This window comes from Schistocerca gregaria, chromosome X (genome assembly GCF_023897955.1).
Source record: "Schistocerca gregaria isolate iqSchGreg1 chromosome X, iqSchGreg1.2, whole genome shotgun sequence".
Classification (NCBI taxonomy): Eukaryota; Metazoa; Arthropoda; class Insecta; order Orthoptera; family Acrididae; genus Schistocerca; species Schistocerca gregaria.
This window is the reverse complement of record NC_064931.1, coordinates 687,110,183-687,133,881: the sequence shown is the minus strand read 5'-3', so window position 1 is coordinate 687,133,881 and position 23,699 is coordinate 687,110,183. Positions and strand designations below refer to the sequence as shown.

Genomic DNA, 23,699 nt, shown 5'->3' with positions numbered 1-23,699 from the left:
AATGGCCATCAAGTAGCATGCAACTGCAACTGTGCACTACGAAGCAAGAACCACGTTAGGCAGTTGGTAATACATATCGTAGGATTTCAATGTAACGAAAGTAAATATTAAGACGGTGAGGATGGAGTCTGGTGGGGAGATTCGATCCCTGCGGCACCTGTGGAGGTGGAGACGGGTGCGCGCGCAGCCGAGCAGCGGGCGATATAAAGGCTGCGCCGGCTGCGAGGCGCGCTTTGCTCCTGCGTCGCTCACCGCTCACGGCTCGCGCAGGTCTCCAGTGAGTACCTCGCAACTTGCGTCTCTCTCTTCTGTTTGTTTATGTCGCCCATCACTTGTCAACCTGTTTTACCCCTCCGTGTCTCTGAGTCGGGTACAGAACTTTTTCTATCTGCCGCGAATTGATTTACTAATTTTAAACAAATTTATGGCCGAAAATTACAGTGGCGGAAGGAAAATTTTCTTTACCCGGCTAACTCCCTTTTCGCCTTATCTTTAATACCGAAGCTGCGCAGCATCGTCGGGATTACCAACGGAGATAGCTAGGTGTTTTGAATGGCCTTTTACGCGTGATGGCTCAGGCGAACTTCACGCGGAAACATGTATATATATATATAGCCTTTCTCAAAAGGCTGTTTCGCCGCCTACCAATATACTTCTGTGACAGAATGCTGTAGAAAACCCTTCAATTTCTCGTGTGCCTCAATTTCCGTCACTCGTCGACAGAAACACTCCGGTGTCTGTGTGTCTTCCAGTTTTTGGTTTCAGCGGCGCCCCCCCGATTGTTACTACGGTAATATAAAAACGCCGAGTGATTGTTGTGTCTTCCCGAACACGTCTCAAGGGATGTAATCGGCAATAAGAAAACTTCTTTTAAATAGTTTACGATTTAAAATTAAATCGTTTTTCCTGAGATGCATGGCGCCAAACTTAATGGTTCTACCACCTGTAGGCTAAGCGGGATGACAGAGGTAATTCGTTACATTTCTCGCGTAAGAATGGCGTGTGTTACCTACAGTTCGTTTTCAGGTTTCCTGCAGTGTGTTCTGTAAACAGTTAATAGTTCCGTAACACAACATAAATTTTCTCAGTGATACTGATTACAAACCGCTCCTTTATGCTGTAAACTAGCGGTTCTTATTAATTGAAATATTTGAAACGTTACCAATTTTATTTTCTCATCTACAGCTTTGCTTTGTAATTTTTCAAACAGAATCTGTTATCGTGTGTTGCGAGTGCTCTAAACGCGTCTGAATACGTAAATTTTTAGCAACAAGCAGTCACTTTTAATCTGGCCGTTTTTGACTACGTGAAGGTGAGCTATTGTGCGATTCCCAACCGAGAGAATGTATAGACTGATCGAAAATATGCATGAATCACGCTACGCTTTCACCCGAAACATAAGTAACAAAATCTCTACGGACTGCTAAAAAATGTGTATAAATTATATGGTAATTTTCGTAAAATGAAACATAAATTTGTCTTTATGTCTAACCGTTTTAGAATTGATGTAGCTGGGCTTTCATGAGCAGGGGCTGTACCACTATCTTTCCCATTCCATAGTTAAATAAAAGAAAACTCACTTTGGGATATGAAGTGTCATAACCAGCAATTTCAGACAGATCCAGTTTCTTTTCTTCTATTCGTACACGGAAGATGAATCTAAGTTTCTGTCACAATTGGAAAAGTTCATCTTGAAGACTTAAATTATGCACCATTTCACATGCATTAACACAGGAAGTAGCGATTAAAATGTGTGTTATTTACGAAGTAAATTAAAATATGTATTGTCAATAATAGTAATAAATAATTGTGATTTAGTCGCATCGTTTCTCTGTAGGCCAGTGTGTAAAATGTTGTGGTAGTAGCCGCTGAATTACACCTAGGTGGTTAGCGAAAGAGAGTGCGTAGAAACTACACAAGAATAGTAGGATGAGCAACTGCGAAACTCATTATGAGACCCGATGGACTGACAATTATTCGAAAGAGAAGTAACGCTATTTGTAGTTTCGAAGATTCTGATTCTTGGCTGGCAAAATGAAGATACTTAGACGATAGAGATATGGTTTATTTTTTTAAAAAGTTTTTTTTAAAAAAGAGGTTTTTGACATAGAGTTACAGATAGTAGCTTCACTTAAATGTATTCTGGGAGAAATACAATTCTTTGGCTAAATACGAATTTGGGAGTAGAGCAGTTGCGAATGTGTAAGTGCTTCTGGCGGTGACTCAGTATTTTACGATCTTTCATCTCAGGTGCCATGACAACATTCATATTTTGACACAGAAGTATCGCAAGTGCCACGATTTCCAGCAAAAACTGTTCAAAACTGACTTATCAGCTGCTAACAATAAGCATACATATTAGGAGAAAGCAGTGTCACTCCAAAATAGTCACCGATGGATGATTTCGTGGTGAGCAATACAAAGACGGTAAGAAAGATGGTTGTCTTAAGCCCACAGGAACAGTTTCATGCGTTATCAAAGTAGTCACTGTAATTATTACATGTTTTTTAAAGAGTAGCATATAAAATATGTGATAATATTTACGCATAACTCCCCGTATCGAGCAGCGTACTCATTTCCCCATCCGTACGTGACTTCTGATTAAAGCATTATACTTGTTTCAAGTCCGCATCTGGGAGTACAAATAGGGATTTTTCTGTGATTCCCCTAGTATAATGCTGTGATGTTTCCGTAGTATACTTTACAGCCGATTTCCTATCACGCAGTTATAAAGTCCGAGCTGATGGACTGTTTCTAACGACGCTGATGTTTACCGAACCTAACACTCTAACTGTCCATTTCCTGTCGTAGTACTTGACGATAGGGTTCTGTACAATTCATGAATTCTGTTTGCAGCTGGTTCTAATAAAACTTATGTGATATCTGTGTCGCCACAAATAATCTATAAAAATTCCCCATATGTCCAATTCTTGCGGAAAATGGCGAAAATATTTCAGTGATTATCGTACTTGTCTTATAAACTCTTCAAGCAAGGCATGTGTTAGAACAGTGATACGGAAGGCTTGACTAAATGATAAGTCAGTGACCCTTTGTTAACAAGTCTTTGCTCTTTTTTTGCAATACCTTATGTGCTGTACCTCGTGTACTTTTTTGCTGTAGGCAGAAGCATGTTCCTGTTGGCACGTAACAAAGCGGTAACTGGCAAGCTGAATGAGAGGATGTAGAGGTAAATCTAAATTCTTATTGAAGAGGCTCATTGTTGGACTCGAAGTCCACTTACATTTCTCTATGTATAGCATAGGTTCCCTGCAATATTCTAAAATACGTTCTCATTTCCCTCTCAGCTACTGAACATAACTATTTTATCTCTAATGCTTAACTGTTAATTAGAAGTAGATCAATGGTACGTCTTTTTTTTCACCAGAAGCAACGCCTGTAGTGAGATGCTGATTTGAGCTGAGAATATTTGCTTATAGGTAATGAATGTGGTAATGAAATATATTGATTTAGGAAAATTGGCGGTAACGGAAATCTGGTAGGTGAAATGATAATACCACAGGTGCGCTGATTAAAAAACCTCGGTCTTCACTCTGCGTCAGAGAGATTGATCGAAGCACTCTTCCCAAAACGTATGCTGATTAAGTACAACCAGAAAAGCTACAATGAGAAGTTCATTAATACCATGAAACTGGAATTCCTCAATGGACAGGTAATTTGTTTATTGTAAAACAATAATAGGCATTAAAATATACCATATTAGCGTTATTTCTGTAAAAACGGGTATTGTTGCCTGTTTCCCACGACGCATTTTTTTCTGTTTGCGAATATACAGCATTGGCACTTCGATCTGAGCTGTGTGTGATTCGTACTATGAATTTATAAACATGAACAGGAGCGAGTAGACTTCCCCATATTAAGTTTAGACAGTAATATTCTTTTGGAAATCGTAAAAAATTATAACTGGTTAGAGCCAGATCACTGAGGTTTGCGGGGAAAAAGGGAATGAATACATCTGTGATCCGCAAAGAGAAGTGGGTGACTTTCAAAAGAGACTGATGAATTGTTGGGAGGGGTCGATTCGTTGAGTAACGAAAACAAATATTTTAACATTATGAGTCTTGTACGTCCACGACGATGACGTAATGGTAGGAACTTTCTCCAGCTGAGTATCATCACCGGAGCGAAACTTCCAAATTACTAGCTTGCAAAACCCGTTTCCATACTGCTACAATGATTTCCACGAAAAAATCTTCTACGCAAAAAAGTAATAGTTGACTACATAACAAAACGCCAGTATTGTATGATTCTCGTTTTTTAAGTACATGAACATCTTACACGAGATTCACAGTTCAGATTTCAAGAGGGTGCCATAGCAGTCTTGGTCTAGAAATAAGTGAACTTGTTCATTTATTGTGAGTACTGATGTACAGCCTGCAATGAATTTCCTCGATATTAAATTAATTTGATGAACTACGAGCGCCAGAAACGAAAACGCATGCTTTTAGAAAATATCTTAGAATGGTGTGCAAAAAGGAAGAGGTTTTATTAAAATAGAAAATCAGTTGTAGAGAGCACTGTGAAATGTCATAGGTTTATAGTGGTTTAATACTGAAGGTTAACACCATTACTTTCCTTAGAAGAAAGGTAAACTGTCATTGAAATTGTACAACCCTTCTTTGATGCCTGCACCGTCGATAATGTCGGTTCGCTTGCCTGTGAAACGTCCCCTTAGAACAATTGTACAAGACTGTGCTTATTCTGACACACAATATTTTTAGCGCAACGCAATCTGACTTCCAAAAATCCCTACGAAAGAATGGCCCTGATTAACATTAACCTATACGTTTCACAAATCACTTACCTCACAAAAATCTTCGTTACTCAAGCTACTGCAATACAGCGAGCGCCACTACTGCCAGCTAAATAAAAGATTCAAACTACTGAAGGCACTAACTACTGATAGGTATAGTTAGCAAATGAAAGATTATAATACAGAACAGACAATGTATTTACCTTAATAGTCATAATATATATGATAGTTCATGACATCCAGTCTTACAAATTACAAAACTCCGCCATCTCTCTCCCCACGTCCACCACTGCTGGCGGCTCACCTCCAACTGCGCAAAGCTAAATGCTGTTAACATCCAGCTGCCGCTGCCCAACACTACAATGGCAGACAACAATGCAAACTAGCCACTGACTGCGCACAGCACAGCCAGCGATTTTTCATACAGAGCGCTATGTGGCGTTACCAATAAGAAAACCTAAACAGCCTACTTACACCTGGTCTAATGTGGATTTTTTCCCCTCGAAACTGTATAAAGCTGGTCATACTTCAAGCCCGGAGCGAACACCGTTTTAAATAGGGGCTAACACTCGATGAAAATATTACTTCATTCTTGTAAAACATATCACTGAAAAGGCAGCGTAAACGTATTCCTTAATTTGCTGAGTTATATTGAGCAGTAAAAATAAATACGTTACTGCTGTAAATAAGTGACCAGAAAGTAATTGTAGATAGACTGCAGATAACTGAATGAAATGTGAGATAAAAGTATAGATAAGCGGTAAATTTCATGTCAGACGTAGAATTGTACGTCTCATCCTTTTATAAAGGAGCTGCCGACTAAATAACTTTAAAGCCACTGAGATTCGTCACTGCCAGAGCTGAACATTTGTAAGCGTGTTTCACGGCATGTAAGAAATTATTGCACTTTATATAAATAGCACTTGGTTTTCCAGCAGAGCCAAAGGATGTGGGAGGAGAATTTCATCACGTTACCACACTTCTAGCAACAGTTGTGAAGTTACTTATGAATTTATAGCTCTCAGACAGAACTCATTTCAAGAGAGAGGGAAGAAAGAAGAAAAATAAATTAATGAGAATTGGAGCTTGTAACACTGCCGTCTGCAGATTCATACATACCACTATGGCGGGCTTATTCGATTACTTTTGTACTCTGTTTCGCAGAAAGGCAAGAAGTTTTAAAATGTACGGCTTCGCTGGTAACTTTTGGACAATCAAGATATCTATAAACAGATTTCTGTATTAGTCTCCAAGGAAATGCTAGAATATGATTACATTATTTTGCCATATTCTTGCTTATCCTTTGGCACTAGTATAATTATTGCTGTAGATATGCTGTAGTGAAGACATCAATGGCGCTCCGGAATGTAGTTTCCGTAGACTGATGCATTAAGGGCAATCACCATTTTCACTTCTCTCGCTTATTTCAATGAGGAAACGTTAACGATCGCGCCCTCACGTTGCTTTACGACCTAATCCTCAAGCTTTGTCATTCGCACGAACCAGTAAAATTTAAGATTATTGTAAGTACACTGTTTCTTGCATAAAACAAACTACTGCAAGTTTTTATTTCCCCTTATAGCACTCTTTTTTTTTAAAACAATAACATAGAATGTGTGGAAGGAAGGCTTTGCGTAATACATAGCACCAACCGTCAGTTAAGCTTGACACGACTATTAAAGATCTCCAATTGTGTCTACTTTGGGTTTACACTAAATTCGATAATGGAAATATTTACGGCATCATTGCACTTTCACGCGAGGTGTTGTTAATGCTTCGCAGATAAGCAAAAAAGAGGACGATCGCTGGCGTCAGAAATAGCGCAGTTTTTCATGCTCTGTAGACGAATGGGTACAAATTAGTTACGCACGTAGCTCGGAGCGGGCTGCACATGAGGCATATATCCTCGTTAAAGCGCGGCCCTTGTGCCGCGCCGCTTTGGGGAGAAAAAAGCGGTAATTATAAAAGGACTGCATTGAGACAAGGCGAAGCGCTGGGTCAAGATGATGTTGGCCATGCGCTACGGCCACTCGAGCTGAGTTGCATCACTGGTGAAAGGCGAAACCACGACCAGTTTTTAGCAATATTGTTCATAACGAGAGCTTCTGTGGCGGTTGTTTTGGGCCTCGAGGAGAGGAAAGACCCTTTTGGACACAGAAAACTGCAACATCGTTAAAGAATCATCGGAAAAGCATAAAACGTGTGCCGTTTACGACTGATGTTCATAATAATAAACGGTGGAAGCGTAAAACCTATTTTACAGGAAAGGACCAAAAACCCTTTTTGTGTTCCTGAGATACTACCTGTTATATATTTTTGAACCAATCCTATACTTCAGACTTATGTGTGATTTTTATTAGCTTGTACTTTTTAATCGATGATATTGCAGCTGGTATGTAGCTCTAGAAGGGGGGGGGGGGGGCATTTATGTAACGCCTTGAAGAAGGCAACTGTCCAAACAACATTAAATGGAACGTAATCGAGCACTTATAAAGTCCTCAACAGGAATACAGAGAAAGGTAAAACTTAATTACGTACACCTTGTCATAGGTAGCAAACTGCTGTTGAGATTTCACAATACTTGTAACATCCGTGATTGACATAAATACAGCAAACATACTGTGCTACCACGCCTCGCGTTCTTCTAAGACGCTAAAAATGTTTGCGGAAATATAAGGCTCAAGTAATGCACAATGAAAGCAGTCGTCAGCATTAAAGTAGGAGAGAACACCACAGAGCTTTACTGTCAATGATCGTTTTGCCAACTCACTGACGGAGCTATGCATCCAACGCCAGGGGGAGATGCTACATGTGAAGCGTTGTGCATCACTGAGAAGTTAACTGTCAAAGTTCCGAGGGCGTACGTTCCTAGAGAAGTCAACCAATATACTGCCACCACGAAGATGAAATTAGGGAGAGTCGAAATCGCCCGGAGGTTTACCAATACCTCCCGCTCACAGTCCGCGACTGGAACTGCAGACGGGGACAAATGACAGTGGTACTCGTAGCAGCCTTCGTCACACGTCAAAAGGTGGTGTGCGTACTATTGTTGTACATGTAGATTCCTCCCTTCCTGTTCTATGACGGCTTAATTTTTAACGTGCAGCGAATTTTTGGTTTGTAGGTCACTTACAAGGCCACATTACGTAGTAAATCTCAGCAGCACTGGAGCTCACGACAAGGAAGTCACACGATAGGTTGCTAAACCACATATTCCTGGCCGTGCGTAAGCGCCCACTTTGCCACAGTCGATTACACCCAGAGTCTTCTTTAAATATGCGTTTCATATTTTTGTACAGGAGGACAAGCAGGCGTCATTCTATTGGATTGCATGTGTTAAGAGTTGCGATCATGACTCCTACGAATTGAGGATTCCCTCAGGGAATCTGCCAACGACAAGTTTTTAAGCTTCACGATCATAATGTGTATAACAATGAAATCTTCTTCGTCGCACGATAGTGGACTCTTCTTCCACGATCTACGCATTTGCCAGAATTGTCGCCGTCCGGTTCAGCATAACCAATTACCGTAGACATAAATTATTTCTGTAAGATAGTACTTTTGTGAAAGTAGCAGTTAACACCTGATCTCGATAGAATTATCTACATCTATCCCTTGTAAACCCTATTTGCTAAACTTTCACATGGATTGACTGGTACTCTAGTCATTAGAATACATTTACCACATATCTTTTACATTTACTCCAAATCAGATATTAGTTATCTCTGTTACTGATACTGCGAGGTAATCTGGGATGAAACTAAAGTTTGTTATGTGTAATAGCCCCTGACTTACTATGCAAAATCTTGAGATTTCTTGATTTGTAGTGTGCGTGTGTGTGTGTGCAGAAACAGAGAGGCAGAATGAACTAAGAAATGCCATATGCTCAGTGATGCGTCAGTTCGCGGAAAAGGCAAAGGAGCTCCTTGTAAATGGAGCCTTGGAATGCCATGCTGTTAATGCTTACGCTTTTGTGTCATGTTTCTCTTGATGTGAAGTCTTAATCCTAATAACAAAAAATGAAGTAAGCTAATCAACAACACAACCGCATCTGCTCTGTGATGTAACGCAGTGTTCGTCGCACTTACAATGTCAGATACGTGATGGTTCGCTCGTTTCATTATCTACAAATTGCAAACGAAAGAGCTGAGAGTTGTTTTCTCATAACAGAAAGAGACAGAGAATAACCTGGACAAGGATCTGTCGAAGAAACTGTCTGTACATGAGCCTCAGTGATTTACGGTAGCCGTGGTAAACCTCAATCACGTTGTTCAGATGAGGATTTACTCCTCGTGTCTATCATATTACATACGCTGGATTTCGAGCCGCATATTAAGGATAATTTCCATAAGTTGGAAAGTCAATCTGCTCTAAGTCTACAAATTGCCCGAAGCGAACTCCAAACAGTTTAAAAGCTATCATCTAGTGTGCTTTGTATTGATACTGTGACCAGTCACTTTCTAATCCGTTTTTGATAAACGCTTTTGTTCTTCCATTAGCCAGTTTTTTGAGCCTCAGTACGCAGTAGATATTTACAGGAACTTTATGTTTTATGCAACTTGCAGTTAAATACCGCCGGCTTTGTGGCCGAGCGTTTCTAGGCACTTCAGTCCGAAACCGCGCTGCTGCTACGGTCGCAGGTTCGAATCCTGCCTCGGGCATGGATGTGTGTGATGTCCTTGGGTTACTTAGGTTTCAGTAGTTATAAGTCTAGGGGACTGATGACTTCAGATGTTAATTCCCATAGTATTTAGAGCCATTTGAACCATTTGAAGTTAAATACCTATCATCTGAGGACGGGCCTGCTGTGACCACAAAGCTAGTTAATGGAACAGTAATTTTTTTTAGAAAAGCATTATAAAATGAATTGGGCTCAGTATCAATCCAATGCATTCGACATTTTAATGACAGTCTCAAACTCGATGTCCATTATCTATATGTTTAAAAGTTTTCACAGCTTCCAATTATTGGTTCATAACTGGCAGAGTCTCTTCCTTTCAGGTTTTCCATATGATTTAATATCCCATTGACAGTAAGAAATGGATAATAAATTATATGAAGTACATAATATGGTTCCGCCATCACAATAAACTTCTAATTGCTGTTGTTTATAGGTGCCCTAACTCCGACTTCAGAGCATTTTTGCTTAAGGTAGAGAGGGTTCTTGATTCACTTTGTAGGAAGTACCAGAAAATAGTTATATGTGGTGATTTCATTATTAATTTTGTACATGATTGTACAAGAAAAAGGATGTAGGTAGATCTCATAAATTCATATGATCTGATGCAAACTGTGTTTTTTCCAACTAGGGTGCAGGGGAACAGTAGCATAGTCATACATAATATTTTCAAAAAAATGGTTCAAATGGCTCTGAGCACTATGGGACTTAACTTCTATGGTCATCAGTCCCCTAGAACTTAGAACTACTTAAACCTAACTAACCTAAGGACATCACACAACATCCAGTCATCACGAGGCAGAGAAAATCCCTGACCCCGCCGGGAATCGAACCCGGGAACCCGGGCGTGGGAAGCGATAACACTATCGCACGACCACGAGCTGCGGACACAATATTTTCATTCATTCTTCATTACTAGATGGGCATTCTGTTAGTAAAAGGGTGAATGGCCTTTCAGATCATGATGCACAAATTTTAACACTAAAAGGTTTTTGTACTCAAACCAATGTCGTATTTAATTACAAACTATGTAGGAAAGTTAATCCAAGAGCAGTAGAGAGTTTTTCAAAAGTTGTCATGGAACAAGAGTGGCAAGATGTTTATAGTGCCGATAATATAGATGATAAATACAATGCTTTCCATAACACATTTCTCATGCTCTTTGAGAGTTGCTTTCCATTAGAACATTCTAAACGGGGTACTAGCAGTAATGGATAGCCCGGTTAGCTGACTAGTGGGATGAGGATATCATGTAGAACAAAGCGGGAATTATATCAAAATGTTTGAAGTAGTCACAATCAAGCTACAGTAGCCCATTACAAACAGTATTGTAAGGTGCTTAAAAATGTTATTAGCAAGGCAAAAAGTATGTGGTATGCAAATAGAATAGCTAATTCACAGGATAAAATTAAAGCCATATGGTCAGTTGTGAAGGAAATGTCTGGTCAGAAGCACAAGTTTGATGATATAAAGTCAGTTCGCAGTAATAATATTTCTGTTACTGATAAATCAGATATATGTACAGTATTTAACAACCATTTTATGAGCATTTCTGGTGAATTAAATAAAAATTTAGTTTCTACAGGAAATCATATAAATTTCTTAGCAAATGCCTTTCCGAGATTGACGTCTGAAATACTCCTCTGTGATACAGACAAGAGGGAGATTGAGTCAATAATTAAATCACTGAAGACTCTCATGGTTATGATGGAGTGTCTAGTAGAATATTAAAGTACTGTGCTGCACATGTTAGCCCTGTATTTAGCCATATTTGTAATTTTTCCTGTAGGAATGGTCAGTTTCCTGAGCGATTAAAGTACTCAGTAGTAAAGCCGCTTTATAAAAAAGGGAGAAAGGGATAATGTAGATAATTTTAGACTTATTACTATGCCACGAGCGTTTGCAAAAGTTATCGAAAAGGCTGTGTATGTAAGGTTAATTGATCATTTTTTATCACACGATTTGCTATCAAATGTACAGTTCGGCTTTAGAAGTCGTTTGACAACTGAAAATGCTATATTCTATTTTCTCTGTGAGGTACTGGATGGGCTAAACAAAAAGTTTCGAACGCTTGGCGTATTTTTTGATTTAACAAAGGCATTTGCCTGTGTTGATCTCACAATATTGCCCCAGAAGTTGGACCATTACGGAATAAGGGGAGTAGCTCACAATTGGTTCACCTCTTACTTTAGCAACAGGCAGCAAAACGTCATTATTCAAAATGTTGATAACGGCTGTGATGTGGGATCTGAGTGGGGTACTGTCAAGTGGGGTGTGTCCCAGGGATCAGTGTTGGGGCCGCTTCTGTTCCTTATTTATATAAATGATATGCCCTCTAGTATTATGGGTAACTAAAATATTTCTGTTTGCTGATGACACTAGCTTGGTAGTAAAGGATGTTGTGTGCAACATTGACTCGGTTTCAAGTAGTGCAGTACATGACCTCAGTTCGTGGCTTGTAGAAAATAAACTAACGTTGAATCGCAGAAAGACTCAGTTTTTGCAGTTTCTAACACACAATTCAACAAAACCTGACGTTTTAATCTCACAGAACGGGTATATGATTAGTGAAACTGAACAGTTCAAATTCCTAGGTACTCGGATAGATAGTAAGCTGTCGTGGAAAGCCCACGTTCAGGATCTTATTCAAAGACTTGACACTGCCATTTTCACTATTCGAACGGTATCGAAAGTGAGTGATATTTCGACACATAAATTAGTCTACTTTATTTTCATTCACTTATGTCGTATGGTATTATGTTGTTGGGTAACTCTTCCCATTCTAGAAGGATATATTTGGCTCAGAAACGGGCGGCTCGGGCAATAAGTCGTGTGAGTTCGCGAACCTCTTGTCGACCTCAGTTCACGAGTCTGAGTATTTTGACATTGGCCTCTCAATATGTATATTCGTTATTGTCGTTTCTTGTTATCAATATTAGTTTATTTCCAACAATAACTCGGTTAGTACTCGGAAGAAATCAAACCTCCATTTGGATCGGACTTCCTTAAATCTTGTGCAAAAAGGTGTGCAGTATACTGCTGCATCCATTTTCAATAAGCTGCCACTCGAATTCAAAAATCTTAGCAGTAATCCACGCGCTTTCAAATAGAAACTGAAGAGTTTCCTCATGGGTCACTCCTTCTACTCTGTCGAGGAGTTCCTTGAAAAACTAAGCTGTTTCTCATTGTATTCCTGATAGCGTTTGCTTAAACGTATGGACAGATTTTCTTTCAGGTTCATGAACATTTATTTTTATCTGTTATTACTTTTATGTTGTAAGTTCATGTACTGACACGTTCCATGACCTTGGAGATTTGCTCCTCAATTTGGTCCTACGGAACTTGACATGTAAATAAAAAAAATAAATAGCACTAATTAATACAATATTCCGGCATAATCGCTTTTTAATAACATATAGCACACAACTTTTCGCTTATCGGCCTACATTATCATTAATATTGTCAGGAACGTACAAAGTTGGATGGCATTTGTAAAGTAATAGCAATCAAGACAGAACATTTTTTTAAGTAACATATATGCTTGCTCAAACTGGGGAAGACTTACCGCTGACTCAAAATGCAACTTTTTTAAGAAGTATCCCAGTACTTTTCCGAAACTGCGTAGAATATGAAGGAGCAAGAATGCAACAGTAGGTGAATTGGTATTTTGCTCTCTCTTCCGAGAACGACGAGTATATTCCTTCATTTGACCTCCAACTTCCCGCAGGACTTTCTGTATGCATTTCGTTTCGCTAGAAGTTTCAGATCGATTCCAGAGTGACCTCTGTAATAATTAACCAAACCGAAGTTCTTATCTGCTCTACGGAGGAACAACACCGAGAAAGATGGCGTAGTGGTTTACGCAGTGGGCTCACATTCGAGACAATGGCGGTTCAAATCCCTGTCGGGCCGTCCTGGACATCCCTAAGTCACTTAAGGCAAATCCCGGGATGGTTACTTACATGGCCGATATCCTACCCCGTCCTTCCTTAGTCGGAAATTGTTCTCCTTCTCTTGGTTACCTCGTTATCGACGGGGCGTAAAACACTAATCTTCCTTCCTTCTGTGGAGGAACTCATAAAATGCTGTGTACCACTCTCACTGTATTATTAAATACGTAACTAGTCTCAGGAGTGGAATGGGTTCGGTTTTTAGTGTCTTTTACACTGCGTTAATCACCGCACACAATAATAAGCCCCGCGCACCCCCCTCCACGCATACACGGGTACGCACGCACACACACACGCGCACACACACACACACACACACACACACACACACACGGCTAGAAGAAAGACCGCACAGCAGAAATCACTAACTAATGAGAGGCGTGTGGCAATAGACAATAAACGCAAATACACCACAAAAAGAATAAGCACGCGTTTTGGCTTCTGTGTCTCTTCTCAATTAAACGAAAAGCCGATCATGGGGACTAGAAGAAATATTTTATATTCTGTTTTACTGTTTCATTTAGAATTCACTTCTTGTAAGTCGCCCATTATATATCACCGGAAAAGTCTTTTTGTAATTATGCCTAGCGAAACAGTAACTCACATTTCATCTGCTCTGCCATTGATTATCTTTACAGTCAAACTCCAAAAAACACATGCTCTTGTGAACAACACATAAAATGGAGACCGGGTATATCTGTGACGTCTTACGTCTTTCCTTTCCAACTGTAACCTTCAGCGATAACTAAAGATAATGAAATCAGATTCTTCATTTGTGTGGTCGTATTGTTCGTAGTTGCTTTACAAGCTCTGTGGGTATTATCGTTCCATCATTACAACTACACGAAAATTAGTGTCTTTCTCACCAGATGCGTTTAGCTTTATGAAGGTAAAGCATCATCAGTGGTCTGTAATTAAAGATATTTACAATTTGATTCGTTTCTAAGATCGAAAAACAATTCGTTAACAATTTGTTGGTTTTTACTTGCGGTGATTTCTGCTTGGTTTCTTGCTCTGGTGTCCGTCTATATGGCTGCCTGTCGGCCTCTCTGTCCGACTGTTAAGAACCTTTTTTCTCAGGACCGGGTAGACGTATCAAGTTCAAAGTTATGTTACATATTGAGGTCACAATCCCTATGAGCTGTAAGAATTTTAAGCTTCACTTCACTTCAATCAAAAGATACGGCCATTTATGTCACATATTTTGATAATCGAAAACTTACTCATTAAAACCTATAGGGTGCTTCCCCTGGCCTAGAAACATGAAATTTTGCAAGCAGCAAGACGTCAGTCCACTGTTTTGCTCTACAGCTACCACGTCTTCATTCTTGAAATTGTCTATTACTGCTGCAACGAAACTGAAAGGTCTAAATCATTATGAATTACCTCGAAGAAAACGGTCTATTGACACTCAGTCAACAAGGAATTAGAAAACGTCGTTCTTATGAATCACAACTAGTTCTTTAGTCGCATAAATTGTGGAGTGCTATTGGCAAGGGATTTCAAACTGATTCCGTATTTCTGGATTTCCGGACACTGTACCACACAAGCGGCTTGTAGTGAAATTGCGTGCTTACGGAATATCGTCTCAGTTATGTAACTGGATTCGTGATTTCCTGTCAGAGACGTCACAGTTCGTAGTAACTGACGGAAAGCCTTTGAGGAAGACAGAAGTGATTTCTGGCGTTCCCAAAGGTAGTGTTATAGGCCCTTTGTTGTTTCTTACCTATATAAACGATTTGGGAGACAATCTGATCAGTCGTCTTAGGTTGTTTGCAGATGACGCTGTTGTAAAGTCATCAGAAGTTCAAAACAAATTGCAAAACGATTTGGAAAAGATATACGTATGGTGCGAAAATTGGCAATTGACCGTTAATAACGAAACGTGTGGGGTCATGCACATGAGTGCTAAAAGGAATCCGTTAAAACTTAGGTTACATGACAGATCAGTCAAATCCCAAGGGCGTAAATTCAACTAAATATCTAGGAATTACAATTACGAACAACTTAAATTGGAAGGAACACATAGAAAATGTTGTGGAGAAGGCTAACCAAAGACTGCGTTTTATTGGTAGGACACTTAGAAAATGCAACAGATCTACTAAGGAGACTGCCTACGCTACGCTTGTCCGTCCTCTTTTAGAATACAGCTGCGCGGTATGGGATCCTTACCAGATAGGATTGACGGAGTACATCGAAAAAGTTCAAAGAAAGGCAGCACGTTTCGTATTATCACGAAATAGGGGAGAGAGTGTCAGTGAGATGATACAGGATTTGGGATGGACATAATTAAAACCAAGGCGTTTTTCGCTGCTATGGAATCTTCTCACGAAATTCCAATCACCAGCTTTTTCCTCCGATTGCGAAAATATTTTGTTGACGCCGACCTGCATAGGGAGAAGCGATAACCATGACAAAATGAGGGAAATCAGAGCTCGTACGGAAAGATATAGGTGTTCGTTCTTTCCGCACGCTATGCGAGATTGGAATAATAGTGAATTGTGAAGGTGGTCCGATGAATCCTCTGCCAGACACTTAAGTGGGATTTGCAGAGTATCCATGTAGATGTACATGTAAATAATAGCACGAAAAGCGCCAGATACTCTTTCGTTTGCCTTGTACTAAAGGTAGTAGAATACCCGCATATAAAGATGCTTACCAGTCAAGACTTTCAGGAACTCTCGTTTTTTTGACATTTAAACGTAGCAATTTGCCCGTCATTCTGTATCGCTCCTGGAGGTGCCACACTATCGCTTTCTGGTTTACCGTCGCTATGAACACAAACCTCTTACTCGCACTTCACTGTGAAGTTCTTCGCTCCCGGACTCTGAGTGACTGCAGTGGGCCGGAGCGAATAAAAAGCAACCATTGCGTGCAAAGTTTGGAAGCTACACTGTCAGAATGTCGTAACTGTGTACTGTCAGACTAATGGTTCAATTTTTTTCCTGAGGCAAGCTGTCCCATTTCCTTTGTAACTGGTCCTTGATACTGCTGGGTGCTGGCACTGGGTTGGAGTTGACGTCGAACTGATCCCACACATATATCAAATTCTTGTCGGGTCTAGCAGGTAATATCATTAATCGTGATAATGGATACCCGCTAAGTAAAATGTGGAATTCTGTTTTATCAGACATGAAGAAACAATGGCATCTGAATCGGCGGGCTATGAATCATCATTTGTAACGATATGTCGTTTTCAACAGGATTCACCACCGGAGGCGCTGCATCTCTTTTTGGTGCCAGGGGGCAGCAGGAATGATTGAGAGCGTGCGCACTCTATCTAGCGCATGCGCTGTTGTACTTCCGATGCATATAAAGGTGCAGTCATTTGCGAGTGGAATAAGTTACCGTCGAGAGCAGCGTAGCTTTTCTCACCTGATGATGGTGGCCAGGTGCACTGCTGAAATATTGTGCTCAGATGACAGTCTGATCCGGCCGGAAACCCGAAAAGAATTTGATATACTAGTACGCCGAGAAAGTCTACATAGTCTGAACCCACACATGTTCTATCGAGCACGTATCTGGGGATCTTACGAGCCACGGCAGTACCTCAGCATCACGCAAACAGTAAATAGGGACACTTGTCATGTGTGGATGAGCATTCCTTTATTGAAAAATAGCACCACGATACTGTCACGTGAGAGATAACACATGAGCACGCAGGACATCCGTAACGTACCATTGTGCCGTCAGAATTCCCTCAGTCACTACCAGCAGTGACATGAAATCATCCCCGGTGGCTCCACACACCTGGACGATAAGAGTAACACCGCTGTGTTTCTCCAAAACTGGAAGAATAGGACCTCTCCTATGGTCGCCGCCATACTCATCGACGATGACCATCGGGGGTAACGGAGAACCACGATTCACCGCTGAACATAATGCGCTCTCTTCATCAGTAGTCCATGTTTTTTTGTTTCGGCACCAAACGCAGCCCTGTTATGGTGTTAACGGCAGCCTACACATGGGCCGGTACTTCCCTAGTCTGGGTGCTGTTAGTCACCGACCAATGGTGCGGGAGGCCGGCCGATGTGGCCGAGCGGTTCTAGGCGCTTCAGTCTGGAACCGCGCGACCGCTACGGTCGCAGGTTCGAATCCTGCCTCGGGCATGGATATGTGTGATATCCCTAGGTTAGTTAGGTTTAAGTAGTTCTAAGGTCTAGGAGAGTGATGTCTCAGAGCCATTTGAACCATTTGAATGGTGCGGGATGATACAAAATGTTGCAGGGAGTCCATTGCTTGTCCTCGGATAGCAGGCGCCGATCTGAAGGATTGGTGCACAAATCGGTGCTCCTCCATTGTGGTGGTTAGACATAGTCGACTGGAACATTGACAACAGCCGTGCCTGCCCTCACGTTCCCATGCAGTCCCACATCGGGCCACTTGTCACTTCTGAATATCCCACAATTCTGGATGTGGCACTATTCGACCAACCGGCAGAATAGAGACTGACCAGAGGCTCCTTTCAAACTCTGTCAGTACTGATAACCCTCTCTTATCCGACTATGAACCATCTTCGTCTCTTTCACAATGATGACTCAACATCTAACCTCTTATATACTCTACCATGCCTGGTATCAAAACTGAACACGAACAACACTGGTACACTTTGGTGACCATTCTATCACAGAAAATTGCAGCTCTAAACATTTAAATACCCGACGATAGCGAGTACGTGTATCTAGGTACATATTTTTTTTTTTTTTTTTTTTTTTTTTTTTGTCGGGCAGCTGTCGAAGGCTTGCATGTTCTGTAAATCAGATCAGGCTGCAGCCTACGGTAGATCTGACAACAGAGTAAAATGTTGGTGCAGACAAAGTGCTTCGGAGCACACCGCTCACCTCACATTATTGAACGTAGGGCTCAGCAGTGTTCTCACGTCGAACCAAAGACGTCGTCAGTTACGATTGATAAGTATGGAGCTAATGCATCAGCATACTCCGAAAGGAACCTAATTGGTATACAGTGTGGACCAGAAGACTTGCTTTTCTTAAGTGATTTAAGTTGCTTCACTACTCCGAGGATATTTACTTTTAAGTTACTGATGTTGGCAGCTGTTCTTGATTCGAATTCTGGAATATTGACTTCGTCTTCTTTTGTGAAGGCGTTTCGGAAGGCTGTGTTTAGTAACTCTGCTTTGGCAGCACTGTCTTCTATAGTATCTCAATTGCTATCGCGCAGAGAAGGCATTGATTGTTTCTTGCCGCTAACATACTTCACATACGACCAGAATCTCTTTGGATTTTCTACCAGGTTTAGAGACAAAGTTTCGTTGTGGAAACTGTTATAGGCATCTCGCATTGAAGTCTGCGCTAAATTTCGAGCTTCTGTGAAAGATCGCCAATCTTGGGGATTTGCGTCGGTTTAAATTTGACATGTTTGTTTCGTTGTTTCTGCAACAGTGTTCTAACCCGTTTTGTGTACCTAGGAGGATCAGCTCCATCGTTTGTTAATTTATTTAGTATAAATCTCTCAATTGCTGCCGATACTATTTCTTTGAATTTAAGCCACATCTGGTCTACACTTATATTATTAATTTGGAACAAATGGAGATTGTCTCTCAGGAAAGCGTCAAATGAATTTTTATCTGCTTCTTCGAATAGGTATATTTTTCGCTTATTTTTCCGGGATTTGGGGATTCCAATATTCAGTCTCGCTACGACAACCCTGTGTTCACTAATCCCTGAATCAGTTTTAATGCTCGTTATTAACTCTGGATTATTTGTTGCTAAGAGGTCAAATATGTTCTCACAACCGTTTACTATTCGCATTGGCTCATGAACTAACTGCTCGAAATAATTTTCAGAGAATGCATTTAGCACAATTTCGGATGATATTTTATGCGTACTTCCGGAATGAAACATATATTTCCAACTACATACCGAGGGTAAATTAAAGTCACCACCAACTACTATCGTATGAGTCGGGTACGTATTTGCAATCAAACTCAAGTTTTCTTTGAACCTTTCAACAACTGTATCATCTGAATTGGGAGGTCGGTAAAGGGATCCAATTATTATTTTATTCCGGTTGCCAACAATGACCTCTGCCCATACTAAGTCGCGGGGGCTACCTACTTCAATTTCGCGACAAGATAAACTACTTCTAACTGCAACAAACACCCCACCAGCAACCGTGTTTAGCCTATCCTTTCGGAACGCCGTTAGGTTCTTCGCAAAAATTTCGGCTGAGCTTATGTCCGGCTTTAGCCAGCTTTCAGTCCAGAAGGCTTTTGACACTGTACCACACCAGCGGCTCGTATTGAAATTGCGTGCTTATGGAATATCGTCCCAGTTATGTGACAGGATTTGTGATTTCCTGTAAGGGAGGTCACAGTTCGTAGTAACTGACGGATAGCCATCGGGTAAAACAGAAGTGATTTCTGGCGTTCCCCAAGGCAGTGTTATAGGCCTTTTGCTGTTCCTTATCTATATAAACGATTTGGGAGACAATTTGAGCAGCCGTCTTCCGTTGTTTGCAGATGACGCTGTCGTTTATCGACTAATAAAGTCATCAGAAGATCAAAACAAAATGCAAAACGATTTAGAAAAAATATCTGAATGGTGCGAAAAGTGGCAATTGATCCTGAATAACGAAAAGTGTGAGGTCATCCACATGAGTGCAAAAAGGAATTCGTTAAACATCGGTTACACGATAAATCAGTCTAATCTAAAAGCCGCAAATTCAACTAAATATCTAGATATTACAATTACGAACAATTTAAATTGGAAGGACGACATAGAGGATGTTGTGGGAAAGGCTAACCAAAGACTGCGTTTTATTGGCATGACACTTAGAAAATGTAACAGACCTACTAAGGAGACTGCCGAAACGACGTTTGTCCGTCCTCTTTTAGAATACTGCTTCTTGGTGTGGGATCCTTACCAGATAGGACTGACGGAGTACATCGAAAAAGTTCAAAGAAAGGCAGCACGTTTTGTGTTAGAGCAAAATGTGGGAGAGTGTGTCACATAAATGATACAGGATTTGGGATGGAAATCGTGAAAAGAAAGGCGCTTTTCGTTGCGATGGTGTCTTCTCACGAAATTCCAATAACAACTTTCTCCTCCGAATGCGAAAATATTTTGTTGACAACAACCTACATAGGGAGGAACGATCACCACGATAAAATAAGGGAAATCAGAGCTCGTACGGAAAGATACAGGTGCGCTATACGAGATTGGAATAATAGAGAATTGTGAAGGTGGTTCAATGTACCCTCTGCCAGGCACTTAAATTTGATTTGCAGAGTATCCATATAGATGTAGATGTAGATGTAGGACTGCAGTGGCACAGAAGCGTAGCGACTTGCCCGTGGATCAATGGAAACGTGTGGCGGGTCGGATGTTCGACGAGTCTTGTTACACCAGATCGATGTTCGTGTCCGAATGCGCCGTCATCGAGGGGAACGTCTGTTCAAAACATGCACTGCGCCATGCACCCTGGCCGGTGGGGGGGCAGTATTGGATAACAGTCCATATCAAAATCCCAGAATCGTGCCACAGTGGTTTGAGGAGCATGCTGGTGAGCAGACACTGATGTCCTGCCTACCTAATTTACAGGATCTGAAATCGATGAAACACACCGGGTAACAGCTCTGATCCCAAAAACCACTTGTCCGTAAGTTAAAGAAAATACGTGACCTGTGCTTACAAATTTACCTCCGGAAGTCTACCAAGGACTTACTGAATCCATGCCACGTTGCATCGCTGCGCCTGCACGAGCTCGGGGATGGAGCGTTCCATGCCTCAGGCATACATTACCTGTCCGCGATAGAATGCACTGCTTCACGCGTCTTGCTCGTCTCGCGTTTGTCCATCGCATTGACATGCAGTATGAGGTCTGACAACATCCCAGTCGTGTGACAATGCGAAATATCGCATTCACCATAGCGACTTGAGCGCTTTCTGCAGCTGTTTCTTGTTCAACTGCTCAGTAGTGTACACTATCTGATCAAAAGTATCCGGACATTTGTTAGTGGACATTAATATGTGACGAGTCCACCATTCGCTTTTACGACGACTTAAACTTTGCTGAGGACAATTCCAATGAGATATCTGAATATCTGTGGCCTATTATTTATCAAGAACCGAAACTAGTGAATGTAGTGATATTGGACGGCGGTGTGGAGCGAAGTCGACGTTCTAACTTATGTAAAAGGTGTCCTGAAAAAAAAAAAAAACCATTGTCCAAACAGGCTGCAATACACTCATGCTCATAAATTAAGGATAACTGCAGAATGCGGTGCCACACAACGTGGCACAACACAGAACTGGCGCTAATAGCATAGGCACATAGGGAACACACACGACAGAGATCTGTAAGTCCACGGTATTGGTGATAAGTTTAAAAAAACGTCCCGAAACACATGTGCTACAAAACGCCACTGTTTCCTGCGCATGTACCCCGACATCAGCATGGGATATGATCACGATGCACACGTACGCAGACTGCACAACGTGTTGACATACTCTGGATTAGGTGATCGAGCAGCTGCTGGGGTGTAACCTGCCATCGTTGCGTTCCTAAGGTAGACAAACTGGGTATTAAGCAGTTGCCATAATGTTTTACCCCAACGGTGTAATTTCCAATCTTGTGTTCTTAGTGTATCGTTTTCACCTTCTACAGCTTCTCCTTTTACAGTGGAAGTTACTCACTGGTCTCTTAACATAAATCCTACCATCCTGTCAGTATTTTACACATATTTATGTCCTCACAAATTCTGTGCGGGCTATCTTTCCTGGTCTTATCCGTCAACTTACTTTTCAATGTTAGTAACAAGAATTCGTGCTGTGAATTTCATGGTTTGAAAGTAAGAATAGAACTTAGCCTTTGCCTCATTACATGGGAGAGTAAACTGATAAAACAATAGATCGACATTGTTAGAACCAAACAGATCACACGTGTGGATCCCTCCTCGTAACTCTCGCTCCGTCTTTATGTTCTGTGGAGTCACTGTAGCCACTTTTTCAGTCCCGTTAGGCCCATTAACAAAAATAACGTAGCTACGCCGGCTGCCAATGAACGTCCGCACTTAAAGATTCCTACAGGAACCTGTTCTCAGTCCATAAATAAGTGGCTGTACGACGTGACGCAACACAGTATACTGCTACTTGGCGTACTTAAATTACCGATTCACGCAGGAGGTATGTTTCTACTTCGACAGCCACATTTATACATCCCAAGACATTTGGTCGTTTATTTTCGCGCTTGCATCCTGTTCGTTTTTACACTTGCTTCCACGAGAGAAATAGAGAAGCGTGAGGTTTTGTCTGCTTTACCTTTTAATCATGTAGTCCTCACAGATCGTCAGTGAGAGATACGGCAAAACAAATTCCGATGTCAATAGTAGACATCAAAATGTTGTCACTTGCGAAATACTTCATATAATGACTGTAACATCTCGTTTAAGACCGCTTAATATTCGCGTGACCTTCCTATGTCTGATGTAACAGCGTGAAATATTTCGGAACACATTCATTCATCTACCTGCCTGTTTGAACATTCCGCAGTTTTAAATCGACGTCATCTACAGTTATAGTATAAAACATGGCAGTGGATACTTGCTATTGTACTGTATATTAAAGTGCTCTCCTCGTTTTGTTCATAATGAAGCGCTGGATAATGAATTTTTTGTGTACCTGTATAGGAGTTTAAGACTGATCTTACATTCTCAGTCTGTACGAGAGCCATATGAACGTGCTTCAAGATTAATGTAGATTATGATCTGAAAGCATATTTTTGAAATCATTGGTAGGTTTATTTTACATAATAGGCGTTTTGTTCCACTGGAAAGTTTTCTGCATTTTGTTACGCTCTCTCCCAAGTTAAAGGAGCCTGTGAGTATTCTTACTCTCCTTCTTCGGAATTCCACATTCAATATTACACGAAAGATAGAAGCTTGTTATTTCCTTTATCTGCAGCTAAATCTACGTCACCATCCACTTCATATCTCTCACGTATTGGTGGATGCAGATGGAAAGGAATAAGAAGCTGCATTAAAGAAACGAATATTACTTGATCTGTTTGTAAGAGAAGGTATTGGGAATCGAGCTCTGGTCCTTCAGCACAGAAAGCATCAACGCTAACCACTCGGATTGGATTTTTTATGAGGCGGGGAGGCCTGGAACTGATTCGTGAGGCCAAATGAGGAGCTGCTTGAGTAAAGACCTCAGGATTCTGCTACAGCAGTAACGGCTGGAGGGATTGCCGACATGCTAATATCATGTCTCACTATCAAGGATCGTACTTCATACTACCTTGTAGGCAGCAGTCGGTCAGTCGGAACACGTCTAGGGCC

At 41.0% G+C, this 23,699-nt stretch overlaps 1 protein-coding gene across 1 annotated transcript in view; it reads left to right on the top strand.

Annotated features, from left to right (window-relative positions):
- The first annotated feature begins 236 nt into the window (after nucleotides 1–236).
- Nucleotides 237–23,699, top strand: part of LOC126298401 (uncharacterized) — a 278,837-nt gene continuing 255,374 nt past the window's right edge. Inside the window, exon 1 of the mRNA XM_049989714.1 lies at nucleotides 237–277. The gene's annotated coding sequence lies outside the window, so the exon portion shown is untranslated. The remainder of the gene's footprint in view (nucleotides 278–23,699) is intronic.